Source organism: Apis florea, unplaced genomic scaffold (genome assembly GCF_048593485.1).
Source record: "Apis florea isolate Af1SG1 unplaced genomic scaffold, ASM4859348v1 contig_3696_pilon, whole genome shotgun sequence".
Classification (NCBI taxonomy): domain Eukaryota; kingdom Metazoa; phylum Arthropoda; class Insecta; order Hymenoptera; family Apidae; genus Apis; species Apis florea.
In genome coordinates, this window is record NW_028256809.1 from 1,200,763 (window position 1) to 1,222,628 (window position 21,866).

General features: G+C 16.8%; 1 long non-coding RNA gene across 1 annotated transcript in view; it reads right to left on the minus strand.

Moving 5' to 3' along the window:
• Positions 1-9,813, minus strand: part of LOC116415058 (uncharacterized) — a 92,558-nt gene extending 82,745 nt beyond the window's left edge. The window contains exons 1-5 of the long non-coding RNA XR_015294264.1: positions 9,566-9,813; positions 3,759-3,849; positions 2,295-2,415; positions 1,339-1,444; positions 1,134-1,207 (exon numbers count right to left, since the gene is read on the minus strand). This is a non-coding gene — a long non-coding RNA (uncharacterized LOC116415058). The remainder of the gene's footprint in view (positions 1-1,133; positions 1,208-1,338; positions 1,445-2,294; positions 2,416-3,758; positions 3,850-9,565) is intronic.
• Between the last annotated feature and the right edge of the window lie 12,053 nt (positions 9,814-21,866).

Genomic DNA, 21,866 nt, shown 5'->3' on the forward strand with positions numbered 1-21,866 from the left:
TTAAATTCTGATCTATAAAATTCAACTTGATTAAATTATTATTAGTGATTTTTTTGTATATATGAGAATAACTAAAATAATTATTTTTATATGTACAATAGTAAATAAAACATTAATAATTTTTAATCCGAAATTTTATGTTAGAGTTTCGATTTACTTCTAAATTTTATCAAATAAGTAGATTATACAATCATTATTCATTTATGAACTTAAATATATAAAATATATAATTATGTACAATGAAATCAATTCTGGAAATAAATTTTTTTAAATAACAAATTACATAATACATTCATTGCTAAATTACATAGCAATTTTAAAATTTTACATAAATAATAATTATATTTTTATTATATTTTATAGAAGAATTAAAGAAAGATTTACATTCTTTAAAAAATTATATTAGATTTTATATGAAAATCTATTCTGTGCCTTATTTTTAAATAAGTATATATGGATACTTTTCATCATTTTAGCATCTAAAATCTACTTTCTTAACTCAAAAATTATATATTTTTTTATAAATTTAAAAATATTTTTAAAGATTTATTTTTTAAGTTATAAGCAATATAAGCTTAAAGTTAAACAAAATAGAATGAGATAGCTTTCTGTTACACGCTGCCTCATTTTATTTCTGTCTCGCTTTATCTAAAGTAAACCAAGCTACTGTAAATTTAACTTATATGCTTATAATTTAATAATTATAAATCCCAATTAACATTTTGATATATCAATTTATGTCTTTGTTTTGATTTAGAATCGACTTTTTAAAAAATTGTTCTTCCACGAATATAATATCCTATATATATTAATGAATTCTCTGTATTCAATCAGTTTAATATATTAATAATTGAATCATTTCCTTTATACAAACATTTATAATATAAAATGAAATCTCATAACTTGAAAAATTCTTATTCAATATTTCTATAATTTTATTTCGATTCTAAAATCAATTTTTCAAAAGTTTTTTAAATACAGAATACATATTTCAACATTCTTTATATACTATAATATATAATAGATAATGTGTAATATAATATATATATATATGTGTATAGATAAAACTATACTGTAATGTATATTAAATAATATGTATTAGAAAAACATAAAAATGTTTGTATTAAACTTACCAGTATGTTTCAGATCATTATGAATTCTCCAGAAATAGATATATTATTTTTTGCAATTTCAATAAAATCATTATCTAAAAAAATCAAATTAACTCATTATAAATTAACAAAGTGTTAAGCGTATAACTGAATATTCTTAATCATAAATAAGTATTTATCATTCAATCTTAATTTAACATTCATTCATTTAGCATAATTTACATACCATTAGAAAAAAAAGAATAATTTTAAATAAATCTCGTAATTGATAATATAATATTCAACATATATATATAATCCACTCAAAAATATTATACTATTGCCAAATCGACCTAAAACAAAATATTTTAATTATTAATATTATAATAATTGAAGAATGAGAATGTTATAATTAAAGAATGAGAATGTTACACATAAATTTACAATGTGACATAAATTAATACTATAGAGAATTGGAAAAATAGCAATATTATTTAAATTAATAAAGTTAAGAGGAATTTTTTTGGAATTAAAATCAAAGGATTTTGATCTAAAGCTATAAATGAAGTGATCTCATTTGTCATTACTATCATTAGAATGTCAACAAAATTTCAAAATCAATATCAAAACAAAAACAAAAATCAGAAAAAAACAATAACCGAAATTGATATTAATTGGAAATTTCAATTTAGTTATTGAGGATAAAAGTTCTCTATAACTATTTTAATTATCTTAATATAAGAGTTTTAAATAGTTATTTTTGAAATTACTTCATATCCTCCCTTATTTAAATTTTATATATATATATTTAATTCACACTAATATTATTGTTGTATTGAAATTATGTTACTGTTTCATGCCAATTTTTATACTCTATTACATTCTGTTTAATATTTTAAGATAATTTATATTATTGATTTGAAGTTCAATAAATTGAAAATATTCTACATACACATATATAGAATATATAGGATGATATATATTTAATTTGCAAATATGACAATTTTAATAATGAAACTTTATGCTATATTATCTTTTATGATCATCAAATAATTTTTATAATTTCAAAAAAAATGTGTTACCTTATTATGTCAAATTCATAATCTATAATTTTCTTTTGAACACTGTAATGCCTATTTTTATAAAAAATGAAAAACTAAAGTATGATATAATGTAAATATATAAAATAACAAAATTAGATACCTTATATCATAAAATTTAAGAGAATTTTATGAAATATTATTCCCATATTGTTCAAAAAAAATTTCTTCCTCATATAAATGATATATGCTTCCAATATAGTTTAATCACTATTTTACCCATGCTATAAAACAGAAAAAATTATTAATATAATATTAAATATTATATAATATATATAAATATGTATAATATATATAATATAATATAAATATATATAAATATTAAGAAAATAGAAAATATTATAATGTTACTATTTTATATCATAGGAGACAATAAATGCTTTCATAAATAGTTTAGGACTAACTATTCTTAATTATAGAAATTCAAATTTTTGCTTTTATGTTATCCACACTGACATGGGAAGAAAATACATAACAAAATGAAAACGAATAACAATAAATGATAAAAAAAATATCGTCAAATATGTCAATAACCAATCAATTATCAATGACAAATCATATATGATTCTATTTGGATCATTTTATATGAAATTCTTATTTCAATATTATTTTATTTATTTATATCACATTTTTTAGATATATATAACATAAATTAATAAAATTAGAAAGATCTAAGTTCTATAAATTTGTTTAAATGTAAGAAATATGAAACTTTGAATTTTGCAATTTTTATCGATTTTCGTTTTATAATAACATCTTGCATTACTTAATTTTTATTTTGAAAATTATTTGTTGCTTTTTTTTTTAAATTTAGAAGAATTAGCAATTTTTTCTAACATTTCTCTACAAAAATTTTTAATATTAAAAAATTATTTTTATTTCATAACAAATTCTTATTTAGCAAATTTTTTCATGAAATTTGCAAGTCAAAAAATTTTTTAAGAAATATAATCATGTTATTTTTAGTTTTAATTTCAAAATAAACCAATATTAAATATTGAATGAGTCCTGAGATTTATGATTTTAAATTTAATTAAAATAATGAAACTTATGAAAAATATATCATATTCATTTTTAATTGTTAGTTTAGTATATTATATTTATTCTAATTTCATTACTATTTTTTGTTATCTAATTATTCTAGTTATTATTGATTGAAATTAATTTATCATCTGTTGATAAAAAACATTTTTTATAAATAAATAATTTAATTTAATAAATATTGTAATTCAGTTTCAAAACGAATTGATAAATTATATTTAACTTCTTGTAATTATTTAAAATTATATTTAATATTTTTAAATCAAATATATCAAATTAACATTGATCAAATAATATTAATTATTTTAATAAAGAAATAGTAGAATATAAAATAACTTCTGGTAATTTCTGGTACAAAAATTAATATTTCAAAAATAAAAGAAAAATTAAAGAAAACCAATTAACTTTTAATTAACTTTTAACTCTTCGACTATTATAGATGCATAATATTATGATACTTAAAATACATAGAATACATTAAAATACATAGAAGGAAAAATAAAAATAGTAATTATTATATACTTACATCATCTTAAATGCTACAAATGATGGTTGCCAATATTTATTTGGAATACTATATATATTTGCAATAACCATAATCATACAGCAATGTCACTCTATAAAAGATAAATAAAAAATGTTTTAAATTACTTATATGCAAATAATTCTAATAATAATTTATTTATATTCTGATAATAATTTGAAATAATAATTTAATAAAAATCATCAATTAAAATGTATAATACAATATATTAATAATATTTTATAATAATAATAATATAATATAATAACAATAATTTAATATAAAATTATTCGAAATTATCATTGAAATATCATTCAAAAGATATATATTTTGTTGTATAACAATTCTTATGTATAAATTCTAAATTCTTGCTGGAGAGAATCGAATAATAAAAATAATACATATTAAAAAAATAATAATAATAAATTCGTCTAAAATAGAAATAAAATATAGAATTCATTATGAACAAAAAATAATTATGACGAAAATTGTGTTAAGAAAAAACAATTGTATTAAAAAAAAAGAGAACATCCAACATATTATTTAATTTTGATAAAAAAAATTCCCATTATTATATTCATTATGTTTGATAAAAAAACATAACTATTGATGAATCTCTTTAGATCGGAACATTTTTATGTTAAAATCTGAAAATACATATCTATTTATATAATTTAAAAATATATATTTATTCTCTAGATTCTGAATAATTGATTGAAGCACATTATATACATATATATATAAAATAATGCATACATAATTCAACATTATCAATGTTATGATATCGAAGTTAATGTATAAAAAATAAATTCATAAAAAATTGATTCAAAAAAGTCCATACAAGTGTTAACAAATGCAATTTGAAAATTTAGTTCTGAAGCTATGGATAATTATCAAAAAATTAAAAAATCTTTTGAATGATTTTGATGAAAAATTTAAAGAATTATGAAAACTAAAAATATCTATCGTATTTTTATTGAATTTTTTTGAAATTGATATAATTTTACTCTTTTTTAAAAATTTATTTTCCGAAATAGCAGAAAAAAAAATAAAATTAATAGAATTGCATAAAGATGAATATCTTAATATTATTCGATAAATTTACAAAATCGATTCTCGAAAATAAATTCTTAAAAAATATAATATGTTTATTATTCACTTTGGGAACATCGTTGCCAATTATTATGCCAATTATTTGATTATGAAATTTATCACATTTAAATATTGTTCAAAATTAATATATCAATATTCAAAGGAATTAATTTAATTAATTATAAAACGAAATGCAATTTTTGAATATGAAATATTAAACATTTAATATCCCAATTAGAATTCGATAAACTTTTTATCAAGTTCAAGTTATAATAGTTTATTAAAATTATTTTTAATCATAATATTTTTAATCGTAAAATAACAAATAATAAATATAGAACATTTGTATGTATTAATACGTACCAATAAAAGTTCACCAAAATTTTATTATATATTCATTATTATCGGTAATCATGTATATTAGTTATTATATTATATATTCATATATATATTAAATATTCATATATTATTAATAATCAAAAATATTTATATTCATTTAAACAAATTTATATAATTTAAATATATAAATATCATATTTTTTATTTAAAATATTTTTAGTGTAATTTTGTATATATATATATATTACAGCCATACTTTATATACTAATAAATAATATTTTTATTTATACTATATATTTTAATTTATACTTTTATAGAAAAAAAGTAACATTCTTAACATCACGCGTAGCTGAAGAAGTACTGACGCGAATCAATATACGCCCGAAGTCGTTATAAACAAAAGATATTCGTCGCTAAGCAACTGCCTCAGGGACAGTAAGATAGCACAGCAATAATTTCACGTATAAAGATACATACTTATTGAATTTAAAAAAAAGGAAATTGCGATAAATAATTAATATATATTGTAAAATAATTAACAGTTAATAAAATGAGAACAATATTTAGATATTCTAAATTTAATTTAAATCAAACTTGATTAATTAATAATTAATAAATAAAAATTTAAATAATTGTTTTACTCAAAATGTATACGAAAGAAAGCTACAATTCATTAGCGAGTCGACATAGAGCATTTGTTTTTTGTTACTACTACAGCTTTACGTAAACATTTTTTATATAATCACTAAACTACTTTTTTTTCGGATATTTTAGTAGTAGTAAATATTCTAGTTTTTAGGATGCTCGAGAATTTTGAGAGAGTAGAATTCAAATTTTCTAATTTTAAAGATTTGCATAATTAATATATATATATATATATATATATATATATAATAGTAATTAATATACATCTAAAATAATTTCTAAAATTTGATTTGTTGATTTTATTTTAGTTACAAGTTAATGATTGAGAAAAAATATTAATGATCAATGACACAGTAAATTTTACAATTTATATGATTATATACATTAACAATTTTATAGTTTATATACAATTAGTCGCAAAAAGTATTTAAATTTTCTTTATACTATCTTATAATATGACATTTATTTTCAAAAATTTAAAAAATTATATCTCTATAAATCTTAAAAAATTATAATCGATCGAAATCACGAAAAAAATAATAAACGTCTCTTTTTACAACTTTTTTATAATGACAATACAATACGTAGATTTATGTTTTACTATCGAAATAGACTAATGCAGAGACAATCGATAGATAACGAAAGATTTATAAATTTATAAATATTAAAATTTATAAAATTTATAAATTTATTGATATCTAAATTTTAACGATCTATATATAGATGACTATTTTCTACCAAAAATATAAATAAAGTAAGTAAAATAATAAAATAAAGTAAAAGAAATTCTATTTTCATCATATTATTCTTATAAGTTTCTACTTCGTTTTATCTAATATAAAATCAAATTATTTACAATTTAATAAGTAAATTTTAATATTTTTGTCAATTTTTATATAACAATTTTTATATTTATTGACTTCTAGAATTGACTCTTCAAATGAATTTCACGAACGTATTATACATTATATATAATGTATTTATGTATAATGTAGTAACGAATATATAAATATACTATAAGTGGATAAATATAGTCGCATGTTGACACACATATTATAGATACATATAAGTAAAATTCAATGTAGTAATAGCAAAAATAATTTACAAATATTTTGAAAACTAAGGTTAAATAGAAGATATATATATATTCAAAAAAAAATTTTTAAATTTTATTCTTTATAACATATTTTACAATCATCAATATATCTTCTTCTATATATGATTATAACTATTACTTCATAAACATGATCATTAAAGTAAAATTTTCTTGTGAATATAAATATGAATATAAATATGCATGGAATTTTAATAGAAACTATATAAGTACTTAAATTAGCGAAATATAACGCAGAAAGACAAAGGAATTAATGACTGCTGAATGTAAACAAATCCCGAAACGAAGAACAAAGCGGTGACTATATTTGAGATTGACATAAATATATTATATGTATGTATACATATAAACAGAATTCAATGTGATAATATTTTACAAATATTTGAAATAAGAGATGACGGTTACAAAAATCATCGATTTTGATGATTTTCATTCGCGTCTGCGATATCAAATAATTATAATATGTAATTATCAAATTATTACACAATATTATAATTATACAATATTAGTTTCCATATCATATACAATAATATACAAAAAAAAAATAGATTTCAATTAAAAAATTAGAAATTACTTAATATATTTTTTCAAGACCAAATTAAATAAATGATATGATTTATTTCCCTTAATATTCTATAATTTTTATTTGAATATCTTTCTAGTTTACATACCTTTCAATATAATTAGCTGAAAAAATTAAAATATAATATTCTTTTAATCATAAATATATTATAAAAATTAAATGGTTTTTTCTTATTGATTTTTTTTCATCCAATCTTTAATAAAATTTCCTTTCCTATCTTAATTTCTTATAAAAATAGAATAATATCTATTATTCATTAATAATCTTGTTTTGTATACTGTAATACAACAAATATATGTAGCCAAATCCTTGAGCAATTAAAAAATATATACATATATTTTCAACTGCAAGATTAGTCTGTATTTTAAATCTTATATTATTCAAAGGTTTATTATACTTAAAATAATTAATTTATATGTATGTAGAATAGAATTATTATTAATGACAAATTAATATTATAGGAAAAATATATATTTTATAAAAAATTCTAAATAAAAAATTAAATAATAATCATAATATTGAATTTAATTTAATAATTTCTTTAAAAATTGATATGGAATTTCTAACTTTTATCTATAATATTATAATAAATATAATTTGTTTTGATATTATTTGGGTTTGATTATATTTTCAAATAAGAAATCTTAAACTTATTATATTCAATATTTTATAAAATTTATTATGATTTACAATTACTGCTAATAGAAGCAAATATTTTGTTAACATGAAAAATAAAGAAATAATATTATATTTTTGAATAATAATATAAAATATTATTCAAAAATATAAAACTTAAGATAACTATGAAATAAAAAAAATAATAATTAAAATACAATAGTAATATAATAATTTAGATAAAAAATAAAATAAAATTATATTTTATTCAAATTATAAATAAAACAAAATATTTAAATATTTTTTTATATATTTCAATATTTTTACAACAATTTAAAAAATTGAATAAATGGATTATATAAAATTGGATTTTTATTCCATTATTTTTATTGGAAAAGATTTAATGTGGGATAACACATTATCATAATATATATAATTATTTAAAAATGAAAATATTCTGATATTCTCAACAATAATTTATTTATTATATATATTGTGTATTGAATTAATATTTTCAAAAGTATTAAAATGTTAATAATAAAAAATTTACATATATTTTTTAAAAGATATTTTAATTATCTTAAATTATTAAATTAGTATCATAATAATATAAAATTTTATTAAATGCTATTATTGAATTCTAAAAATCCATTTTGATTGATATAAAATTAATATAAATTAATATTTTAATTTGTAATTAAAATTGTAAAATTATATTTTTTTTATACAATCAATAAAAGTTTAAAAAACGAAAAAGTTATTATAAAATTAAAAATTATTTTTTTTAAATTAATATAATTTTACATTTAATTTTATATGTATAAAATTTTACACTCAATTTTTAAATATATAAAACTTTAAATTTATTTGTTTGTAATGAATTTTATTCATGAGTTAATTTTAATCTTAAAATTAATTAATATCTAATAATATTAATTAATTCACTTTTATTAAAAAGTAATTTATTTCATTTATATAAAATAATTTATATTTAAAAATAAAAATTAACTTTACTATAATTTATTTTTCATTATTTTTCATTATTTTTCATATTGGAATATAATTTATAATATAAAATTTATTTATTATGATAAAATTATAAATAATTATTTTATTTTTAAATATTAAAAAGATCAATAATATAGCAGATTAATAATAAAAAAAAAATATAAAAGAAACTTAATTTATCATAAAAATAAAATTATTTATTAAAAATAAAATATTTTACAAATAAAAGATGATATTATTTTGTCAATGTTAAAAATATATATACAAAATTTCAATTAATTATTCATTCAGTAAATTCAATAAATTATTTTTTTCAAAAATATATATATATACACATATATATGTATACTTTTTTAATATTTTTTATAATATTAATATTATATTATAATGATAAATGTAGAGTTTCTTGACTTACCTTTTATTCTATGATTAATTAAATATACCGCTTTATTGATTTTTTGTAATTATTTCGATTTTAATATGTACATTGTAATTACTTTAATGTAATATTATTTTATCTACTATTTATTACAAAGAATTAAATTAAGTAAAAATCAAACAAGTCGTACACGTTCCGCAGTTACTCTATCATGTGTAGAACTAATAATGCTCGAGCTGAGACAGTCTAGAGAAGGGGAATACTCCCTTCCATTATTCACCATCACGCAATGTTATATAACCTTACCTGAGATATAACCAATATCCATGCTTGTTTTTATGAATATATTGAATTTTTCAAAATCAACCAATCAAATTCGTTTATGTTGCGAATGTCAAGTTACCGGTCTTGCGATCATATAATTTAAATACATCGATAATTTTCTATATTACAGATATTTCGAAGTATTCTTCTTGTAAGTAGATTACTCAAGAGTAATTTTATCGATATTATTTCAGAAATATTTTATATTTTGATCTTATTTTATATTAAGATCTGCATTTATCAATACATTGAAATCAACGATATTTTTCATCAATATTTATTTTATTGATATCAAGTTATATTATCATTTACGGTAAGTTTTTTCATTACACTTATTTTTTTTAAGAAATATAAATAATATTAAAATATTATTCACATTTTTATATAATTTATCAATATTAATCACATTTATCAATATTATTTATATATATATATATATATATATATATATATATATTAATAGTTTAATTTAGTTTATTAGTTTAATACCTAATAGTTTATTTTTGTTTTATTTTAATAATTTATTTTTATTTTTAAACTATTTTATTTTTTAAATCAATAAATAAAAGTAAAATAAATTTTAATTTTTTTTTAAATTAAATATTTCATTAATGTAATTTACATACATAATTCTGTATACTATACGTATATATTATTTGTCTTAAATATATATATATATATATATACATTAGATATTATTTGAAGATAAGATCATATTTCTTCTACTATTTTCTCTATTAAGTTTTGCTAGCATTTATTGGTTAAATTATTGTATGAAACTATGTGGTAGATTTTAAACTTTTGGTTGATTACGAAATAACATTAATTATAATAATATTATGTTAAACATAAATATATAAGTAAATATATAACATAATTTAAATATTTTTATGTCGAATGAATTTAATATTTAATTTCAATAATGTTTATGATTATTAAACTAGAATATTACAATTAACAAAGTTGAAGAAAATCTTGTATATTTTTCTGGTTTTCTATAATCTATAATCTATAAAAAAGGCAGATCTATAATTGTCTCTTAGATAATTAAAATCCGTTTCAAATAAAGTAACAGTATTTTGTAACATTTACCATATAATAGTGAACAATGAAAGATTTATGATTAAAATTTCACATTGAATAAGTACATTGAAATTATTTTTTATAATTTCTATATAAGTGATCATTAGATATAGTTTGATTCTATTTTGGAAATAAAGAAAATATATTTTCTTTTTCTTACTTAGATTTATGAAACTATGGGTTTGATATTACACATAATATAAAAAAATATTCTTAAATATTCTTTTTTTTTTTCTTTGGCTAAAGTATTCTATACTTTTATGTAAATTTTTATTTATAAATCATTTGAATGTATTATTAGATTGTAATGTTTCTATATAATTGTTATTATATCTTTAAAAAATATTATTGACATTTAAATATTTTTTTATATCAACTTTTTATTATATATTATTTATTTATTATATATAAACTTATAATTGTTTGATATGTAATATAATTTATTATTTCAAATCTATTAATTTGTTTATATCTATTATAGACATAAAGTTAATAATTAATTTTTTTTTTTTTGGGCTTTGGAAAATGAGTGCATGTTAAAGAATATACTAATAACAACTATTTTATTTATGTAAATAATGAATATTATTATGTTAGAATTTTAAATAGAATTGTTTCAAGTTCAATAAAATCATACATTATTAAATTACATTATATTAAATTTTAAATGGTCATTAAGAGACCTTTCTTTTGTAAATTTATTTTAAAAGAAATTCCTTCAAAAATTTTGTATTTTCTATAAAATCATTTAAATTTATGAAAAAAAAAAAAAACAGTTTTAGTTTTTCACTAAGTTCCACAACAAAAAGCGATTTTCGAAAAAGAAAAGTTCAATAAAGTAGAAACTTCATACTTCAAAATAAATCAAAACAAAATTTCGTACAATTTTTTTTTTCTTTTTTTTTATACGAATCTTCAATAATTCAAAGATCGAAAATTTAATGTTCTTTTAATTTTAAACAAATGTACATATATTGTTATACAATATGCATATTATTATATAATAATTTATTCATATTATGTGTAAAATACTACTTATAATATTTTTTAAATTAATTTCTATGTTTTTATTAAATATTTTTTTAACATTTAACATATAATAATAATTTTTTATTTTCAATATATTCTAAAATTTATAAAAAAATGCCAATTATCGTGCTGTATTATCAATTTTTAAATTAATTAATATATTTTTAATTTTATTATATTTCGAAATTTTCTAATTTTTTCAATAATCGAATTAAAAATATTTTATTAACCATAATAATATTCATTATTTCTAATTTTATAAAATAAATTAATAAATTTTCCAATACGAATTATATCTGATTACCTTCGCATATACTTGTAGATTTTTATATAAAATATTTATATTTTATATTATATATTCAATCTTATTGTATTCATAATCTCTTAATAACTGCTTGTTCTATAAATTATTATGTATCTGGAAATCCAATCATCTTCAATTTGATAGTTAATTTTGAATTTTTCAAATTTAATTTCTTGTTTGATTTAAAAAAAATTTTTTTTTTATCTTGAAAGAATATAATATTTGATTTTTTTAGATTATAATATCTTCATTTCTAAATCTTTTTTGTTATTTTATTGTTTTATTTATATAATTTTGATGATTTCCTCTTCGGTATTTTATTATAAAAATAAAAATAATCTTTATAATAATCTTTAATATTCTTTTACATGTTTCAATTTATATGAAACATAGTGTTGTTAATTGAATTAATTAATATATATTGTAATTAATTGAAATATGTATTTTTAGAAGTGCATTTTATTTCACATTACATTTTATTTTCTCGATTGTTTAATTTTTTATTTTTTTCACATTGATCGTTTATTAAATAATTATTTTCTTTTCTAATTAAATAGAAAATTTATTTTTATCACCCATTTTTCTATATTTATATAATTTTTGTGTTTCTTATACAATTTGAAAATTATTTTTCGTTTTTCTGTAGTAATTTTAGTTTGTTCTCGAATTATTTTTTATATGGCATTATTATTTAAGCATTGTAATAGATTATTAGAATTCTTAATTATTAACTATAGAAATATTCATCAATGTGACATAATAATATAAATATAATAAAATCAATTTTATTAAACGTGATATAAATATTTTTATGCATTATTATTATATATTATATTATATATTATTATATCTTAGCAATGAAACATTTTCAAAATATTAGTTAAATTTGTTTTTAATATAAAATATCTCGAAATATCTCGAAATGTCAAAATTAACATATTATTTTGTATCATATATAATTGTTTTTCGATAATGATTTGTATAAATTATTATTACTTTAATTTTTTTATCCTACAATAATAATTTTATTATTAGGAATTTTCGATTGAAATAATCTTCATATATATATACAATGCATGAAAAAATTTTTTTTCCATATATTGACTGCTTTTTAAATATTAATATTATTATTTTTCACTACGATATCATATTTTATATATTATGCAATTTTTTTATTTTTGTTTAATATAAATTAAAATAATATAAAATTAAAATAAGTAAATTGTAATTTATTTATTTATGTTATTATTTTACAAATTTTTTAATAGTAAACAAATTAAAAATTGTTATTTAATGTTGATATTTAACAGTCTATGTTTCAGTGCTTAAAAAAGATACATAATATTTTCAATTTTTTTTTTTTCTTTGACTTTGCTCGATAGAATTGTCTATAACTAATAAGTTTATATTTTTATATAGGATTTATAAAAAGAAACGAGAAAATATTTTCAATTTTTTCTTTGACTTTGTTCAATAGAAATCTATACTTTCCATTTAACATATTTGTTATTATAGTTTGGCTATTATAAATTTTAAAAAAAAGTGTAACTTTCATTAAATGATTAATATCTCATTTTTTATATTGAAAGATAAATTATTTTTGCAATTATATATAAGATATATAAGATAACATTGATTAGTTTTCATTGTCTCACCGAAAAAAGACAAATAATAAAGAAATATAATTTACACAGTTAATTCAAAAATAAATGATTATAAAAAAAATGAAATAATAATTAAATTTATATTATTCAATATCAAATATTAGTATTGATGACATATAATAAATTGTTAATATTTTCAGCATAACATTTGAAAATTTACTGTCTATTTGTTTAACAACTTTGACACATAACCTTTAATGTTTTCTTATTATATGATTTCAGAAATTCCTTTTGTTTTTATATCAAAGTTTGGTTTGGGAATTCGGTTTGAACCATCGTCAGGACAAGACATTGTATCCGCAAGTATTGATATAAGTAAATAATATGTGAATAATTAACCAGTATGGCAATATATGCAATAATTTTTTATTCTTAAATATAAATTTATATATTTTTAAATAGAGAAAATAAATTGTTTCTCGCTAAGAATATTTTTATCTAACGCTAAAAAAAAAAAAAATTATAGAACTATATTTTCATTATTATGATCACTATATAACATATTATTATGATCAAATAATGCAACAAATGCAATTTTTCACAAAAGATCAAATTATAATTTTTAATAAGTATCGAGATAAATATCTATATTCAAAATTATATATTAATAATAATTTATAAAACAATCTAGAAATTTCAGATCATATATTTTTAACACTCATGTTTGTTTTCATCTAAACAATAACAAATGACTTACAAATAAACTTATAAAAACTTATAAAAAATCGTACTAAAATAAACATAGAAGCAAAAAATAAACATAGATATTTGAAATCCGACTGTTAATTACAAATTTAAACAAATTATTCTGTTTACCATGTGTCTAATTCATACTAATTTCACATTATTAAAATAAATTAAATATAATAATAATAATTTTATATAATTAATAATACATTAAATGAAACCAGTTTTTAAAATAATGTTAATTAGACTAAAACTCTCTACTACGAATTAATAAAACGAATTAAACAATCTTTAAATTTAAAAATTTTAAAATAAGAATTATATTTTTTGAACAAGTTTTGTATATAAAAAACTGTTTTTAAACGGTTTTAAAATATAATCTAAATTTTAAAATATTGTACTTGTATAGGTAAAAACAATAAGCCGTTTTTATTAATTAAATATTTTAATTTATGTCTACTATAAAACATTGCTGTGGATCAGAATCGTAGTTTATAAATGAAAAATATTTTTTTTAAATTATAGATTATAAAAATAATTTTCATGTGATTATTTTTGTATATTTTTAATCATATACAAAATAACAACGCAAATATTTTTCTTTTGTTTATTTTATATCTTTTTTTAAATTTTAAAAAATTTATAAAATTTATAGAATTTTTATTATTTATTAATTATAGAATCTATATATATGATGTCCATGTGTTTTCTTGAAAACTTCTTGGTATGTTTTCATGAAAATATGTATATACGAAAATTAATATGATATATTTTTTTCGAATATTTTACTCCACAAATTAATATTTTACAATACTATAGAATAGGAATATATAGTATTGCATATAATATGTATGCAATATATATTGTATAAAATATTTATTAAACACTATATAAAATAATTATATATTTGTTATATAATTACATATTATATATAAAAATATTATATATATAATTATATATATTTTTATTTTATAATTTTTCGATATTTATCATTAATTTGAATGCTATTGTCTTGAGGATAATTGAAAATCTGTATAAAATTCAGTTTAACTTTTTAAAACTAACTTTAAATGAAACTTGTGCTTTGTGATACCATTTGCATATCTAATTTTAGATAAAGTTTTATGGATATTTTTCTTCTATTGACTTTTTAAATATTTTTCTTTTTATATTTCTTATTTACCATTGTTTATTTATGTATTCGAATCTATATGAAATATAGATAAATATAGTACAATATGTTTTATTGTTCCATTTATGTAAGTTTGATATGATTTCATATGATTTTCTTTCTTCAGATTTTTTTTTAACATTTTAAATTATTTCTAATAGCTTCGTTTAATAAATACAATAAATGGATTTTCATCGAATAGCCAAAAATCTTATCGTATATCATTTTATAACTATTATTAAACTATATAATATATAATATATAATTATATATTTTTTATTATATAGTTTTTATATAAACTTCTCCCTTTACTAACTTTTTAAAATTCATTCTTTAAACATTATTTTAATATTTTTTTATTGGACGATAAAATTTGATTAAAATTACATCATATAATTATCTTGATTTTCTTCTGATTAATATATATATGTATATTGGTCATAAACTTTTTTTTAACTTTAATTAGCTAATGATGTTGAGATTTTTAAAAATAGAAAGGATATAGTAATGGATAATAAGAAATTTTTTCTTATAAAATGGGATGTTATCTTCTTAATTTATTATTAAAATTATTATTAAAAACATTTGAAAAATTATTAAGAAAGCTATGTTTTATATTAGAAAATTTGCAAGTGATTAAATGATCGTAAATAATTCTAGTCATCTACAAAATGTTTATAATATATATATATAAATAGATATTTTTTATCTTTTATTATATTATCTTTTATTTTTTTTACAATAAATAAATAATTTTTAAATAATAATTTTTAAAAAATACGAAAACGTTTTATATTCTTATATCCGTGGATAAATGAAGAATTCATAAGATATCTTTGGAGAATCAATTTTAAATATGTAATCAAACATGAAAGTTGGTATATAAAAATTCGTTGCGATTTATTTAAAAGTTATAAATAATTAATATGTGATGTATGCTATAGGACTAAAGATTTTGATAATTCATATAATATTCTATTTGCTTATTTGTCATAAAAAATAATTACATAAATTATTATTACTCATTTAACGAATCTCTTTTCTTTTTTTTAATCATATTTAGTATTTCATAGGCATTTTAATGGATATAAATATAAATTTTCTTAGTGATAAAGAAAAATTGGTTTACTAAATTCCTATTTTTCCTAGTATTTTTCTTGCATTTCAATACAGAATGAACCAGATATGTAAAATGTTATTTTGTGAATTATTAATTACATCTATCATGATAAAAATACAATAGATTTATTTAATACAATAGATAATTAATTGTTTTCTAGTAATTTGTAATAAATTCTAATTATCTTTAGTAAATATCTTTTATATAATATATAAAAATTATATATCAATATTATATTCTATTTACCAATTTTTTTGTTGAAATATATTATCAGATTATTTTAAAAATCAAATGATTAACATATATTGATATGGTTTGATTAAGTTATCATTAATTTCTAATTGTATATTGACATTAAATTGTTATTTAAAATTATTTTGTAACATGGAATATGGATTTTCTTTTACAGATATATATATGCATTATTTATTTGTTAAAGAGTCTGCTTGATAGAAAATGCATTTATTAAATTTTCGATTTTTGCAATATCTATGTTTTATTTCAAAGAATGAGTCAGATATATAAAATATTATTTCCTGAATTCTTAAATGCATTACCAATAATAAAACATATATGGTTTAATTATCTTCATTCATGTTATTTAATTATACATTGACGCTAAATTGTTATTTTGCAATATTGAATGTAATCTTTTTTTTTTATATGTGCACTGTTTATATTAAGAAGTCCATTTCCTACCGGTGAATGCATTTATTAAATTTCTGATCTTTTCTCGATTTCCTATTAAAGAAATATAAAAAATTATATATATATATGATGTATTGTTTTTTGAGTTATTAAATACAATATTAGCAATGAAGATTCAATATATTTGCTATGTATAGTTACTATTTCATATATTTCATATATCTAATTAATAAATATATTGTTTTCTTAAACACTTTGTTAAACAAATTTCAACAGTAAAATTATACAACTATAATACATACTATATACAATAATATTACAATAAGCTAATTATATTTATATCATAAGAGAATTAGTTTTAAATATCTTGATTTTGATATATCATCAAGAGTGTTATCCTAACTTTGTTTTATAACTAAAACTTGAATAATCTAGAATAATTTAGAAAGTAATTATTAATAACAGTTAAGAGATTTAAATTTCTATGTTCGATTTCTTTATCGACTATCCATTAGGTTTTATTTATAATTACTGTTATTTTTTACATTGATAAAAAAATATTTTGATCGATTTAATACATTAATATATATATATTTTTTTAAAAATTTTATAAATCAATGAAATGTTCTATTTTTGATATTAAAGTTCAATTTATTATTTCATTATTTGAACATAACATCAAATATTATAGATGATATAATTCAGTTAAATAAATTGAAATAGAAGATAATATATAAATAATATGTAAATAAAAAGTTTAAGAAAAACATAATTTTATATGTTATATGTAATATTTAAATTTTACTTAACTTGAGTATTTCAAATACTTTATCTATTTTTGATTCTAAAAATATATTGCATCATTTCTTCATAAAAATTATTTGTAAACAAGAGGTAAAGCATAATAATTCAAGCAATCAAAAAAGTTAGGATCAAAAAATAATTAAATATTATTAAAATAGATCAAAGTGTTATTAATATTCAAAAATGTATAATATCATCTTTATTGAAACGATAAATAATAGTAGTATACAGAAAAGAAAACAAAACAGATATGAAATTAAAATAATTTATGCAAAATATTTTTTAATTTAACATATACCAAAAGATAATACATTAATGATTATGGACATATGGACATATGGATATATATGGACATATAATATGTCCATATAATTTGTTCGTCGAATATAGCTTATCTTTACCTTTTTTCTAGAGGGATATACGCAATTAAATTTTTTCACTATTATATTATTATTTAAAATAGATACATACATATATATATACTCTTGGAAAAATGAAAATTCATATTGCATAATAGAATAAAATTTTTAAAAACAAAAGTTGTCCATGGATAGATTATACATAAAATTGACAATAAGTGTTAAATAATAAATTAAATTAATTAATAGAATTTTTGTCATCTATAAATTTAGTAAATTAAAAGATATATTTTTGCAATCTTTTACAACATGAATGTTGAATGATACGAAATATGTTGAATATATACATTCATCATAGAATATCGATAATAAAAAATAATGAAAATTTTAATAATATAATCGATAAGTAATAATGAACATAGAGTAGTTAGTTGAATTTTTAGATTTGAATTTATTAGATTTTTGTATATTAAATCACTTAAAAAATTTAGATAAAATAGATTTCTAGATAAATAAATTTCCATATTTTAATTTGTTACATTTATATATATATGCACATTTAATGAATAAACTTTTTTTTAAATTGTCATTAAAAATAATAAAAAATTTATTTATCCCACTTTCGATGCATATAGTTTAATTAAATTCGAATTTAATTTTTCATTGAGAGAATTTTGCAGGATAAGAAAAATAAAAATTAAATGAACAATTTGTATATTCAGAATATTGTATATTTAGAATTCTATTTTATTTAAAATTTTATTATTTTTTATATTTTTATTTCACATATTTTTCTGTATTTCTGTATTATTTCACAAACTAATTTAAATATTATGAAATGTAGGATTCATGAAACTAGAACAATCCTCAAATTTTGTAAATCTTACTTTCAAAATCTACTATACTAAACTTAATTTCAAAAAATAAAAATTTATTTAGCAATTATATTTTCAAAATAAATAATTGTTATATAAATATTAACTAAATTCAGTATTAAATATGAAAGATTTAAAGATATAAAATTTCCAAGTTTATTATTGCTTATGATTTTTGGATGTGAACGATGTATATTAATAATATTATTTCAATTGTATTATTTATCAGTAATCGATGTTGTATCTCTTAGTAATAACAATCATTTGAATATTTTCTATATGTACTTTATTGTTAAAAAAAAAAAAAACATCAGAATTTCAATTATTTTTTTTACGTTTTTGTTTCTTTCCTATTGAATAATAATTATATTCATACTTAATAATGAATATTGAAATTTATTATAATTTTTTTTTAGAATTGAGAACACTAAATGCCACGATAAAGTGAGTTATAAAATTATATTTATTAGTATGATAGATATATGTGTATATATACATATACATGCACGATAAACATAAACAAGATTAAAAATTTAGTTGAAATTTTTCAGATTGCATATAATTTAGATTGAATAAATTTAAATTTATCAGTGTCATCTAACACTAATAATTCCTAAATGTATTATATAATATTAATACATAAAATACATTGATTAAGATATATTTTTCAGATTTAATTCTAATTAATTATTTAAGTAATTATTTTTGATTTACTTAAAAATATTCAACTTCAAAAAAAAATAGAAATAAATAATTAATAAAATATTAATAAAAAAAATAATGATCGCATATTGGAAATTATTTGTAGTTCATTATATAATACATGAATGGTTACAATAAAAGAATTAAAATTATATAAAATGTTATAATATATCAAAGTCTAACATAACTTAATTAATTTGAAGTACGAATAATACAATTAATAGATTGTGCCTCTGGCTAAGATTTTTTTCAAATTTTTTTTATTTTAATATTATAATAAAAAATGAAAGTAAATCGTTTGTAAAATTATACAGCATATATGCAAATATAAACAAGTGAGTTTTAAGTACAGCAATCATAAAATCAATAGTATTCAGTTGTATTTAAGTTAATTCTATCATTCATCTTAAGAAAGAGCAAATTCTAGTCTAAAAGAATATTTTGTTTTTGTGAAGAAAACTTAATATTCCCCAAAGAAAGACTTGAACAATACTTCCAGGACCTTGCATATAGGATTATTTTTTGATCAAAAATCATTGCAAGAATCATTTTTCTTTAAAAAACCATTATTCTTTCGCATTTATAGCTCACAAGCAATAATTTTCTACTTTTTTATACATCAGTTTTAAGTTCTTAATTTTAGAATAGAGCTTAAAAATCTGAAGGAATATGATAGTATTTTAATTGAAAAAAATTTAATATAAAACTATCTGCAAGATAAAAATTAATTTTTTATTAATAATTAATAATATTGTTCCGACATAGCTTTTGTCAGGTATATTTTATATTTTAAAACCCAAGAGAGATTCAGGTTTATTAAATTTTAGTAAAATTTAATAAAAATATTTTAAATGAATATAATAAGTAAAGATTAATTAATATTTAATCAATATATATTTTTAACGATCTAAATTTATCCCAAATTATTTTTCCATATTCTAAATTTATCGAAGTGACGTGATAATTATCCCATCGAGTATGTGGATTTACTGGAACTTAGTCGATAAATACGAAAAAAATACTCTAATTTTCACTATCAAGTGGATATTGATATATAAAGTGATGTTTCATCTTATATTATCACTAATTTTTTTATTCACTAAATTAGTTATCATTCTATTTTAACAAAATATTATATTAAAAAATGTATAAAATATATAAAAATAATATATATATAATATAAAACAGATTTTTTTTTTACCAACAGTTCTCAGTAATTCATCATAAGTTTTTTAATCACACATCTTTCATTAAATTTAAATATATAATTCACTAATAAGTGCAAATTAAGGAAAAGCAATTATTCTTTTTTATAATATTGAAGTATATATACATCGTCTATTAATATTATCTGGACAATATGTAAGTAACAAGCGTTAAAATATTTTAAATCTTCTACATTAAAATAATAAAAAAAAAGAAAAAAATATTTATTTTAACAATGATCAAACAATAAAAAATTAATAATTTTACAAAATGAAAAATATCATTCTATTATTAAGTTATTATTAAAAAAAATTCTGATCATTTGTCAAATATAATTTTTTGTCAGTTAGCTTACGATTTG